Source organism: Alligator sinensis, unplaced genomic scaffold, assembly GCF_000455745.1.
Source record: "Alligator sinensis unplaced genomic scaffold, ASM45574v1 scaffold413_1, whole genome shotgun sequence".
NCBI lineage: Eukaryota > Metazoa > Chordata > Crocodylia > Alligatoridae > Alligator > Alligator sinensis.
In genome coordinates this window covers 884,382-885,115 of record NW_005842308.1, presented here as the reverse complement: position 1 = coordinate 885,115, position 734 = coordinate 884,382, and the positions used below count along the sequence as shown (strand labels likewise).

Sequence of the window (734 nt, the reverse complement as noted above, 5' to 3'; positions counted from 1 at the left end):
CACCCTGGGGGTCTTCAAGAGGAGGTTAGATAACCATCTAGCTGGGGTCATCTAGACCCAGCACTCTTTTCTGCCTATGCAGGGGGTCGGACTCGATGTTCTGTTGAGGTCCCTTCCGACCCTAACATCTATGAATCTATGAGTCATTAATGGAAATATAAAATTGGATCTGTCCCCAAAATTGATCTCTGAGGAACTCCAGTGACAACAGGATCAATTTGGCTGAGTCTCTGTGGTACAATGGATAGCATGTTAGACTTTTATAGTAAAATGTCATTCAAAGGTTGTGGGTTCAAGTCCCACCAGAGTCAAAATATTTTAAGGGTTTACAAGCCTACCCCTATGAGGATAAACTAAGGGATCTGGGCCTTTTCAGCCTCTGCAAGAGATGGCTGAGATGTGATCTTGTGGCCACCTACAAATTCATTATGGGGAAGCAGCAAGGAACCAGAGGTGCTCTGTTCACGAGGGTGCCTTTTGGGGGGACAAGGAGCAATAGTCACAAACTGACAGGGAGAAGATTTAGGCTAGATACCAGGAAAAACTTCTTCACAGTAAGGGTGGTCAAAACTTGGAATGGCTTCCAAGGGAGGTGGTGCTCTCTCCCACTTTGGGGGTCTTGAAGAGAAGGCTGGATAGGCATCTGGCATCTGCCCCCACCCCTCTTTCCTGCCCAGGGCAGGGGGTCAGACTCGATGATCTGTTGAGGTTCCTTCTGACCCCAGTATCGATTA

General features: G+C 47.8%; 1 non-coding gene across 1 annotated transcript; it reads left to right on the top strand.

The window, feature by feature from the left end:
• Window positions 1–226: 226 nt before the first annotated feature.
• On the top strand, window positions 227–311 carry TRNAK-UUU. The gene is given in 2 exon segments: window positions 227–263; window positions 276–311. It is a non-coding gene; the product is annotated as a tRNA-Lys (tRNA).
• Window positions 312–734: the final 423 nt, after the last annotated feature.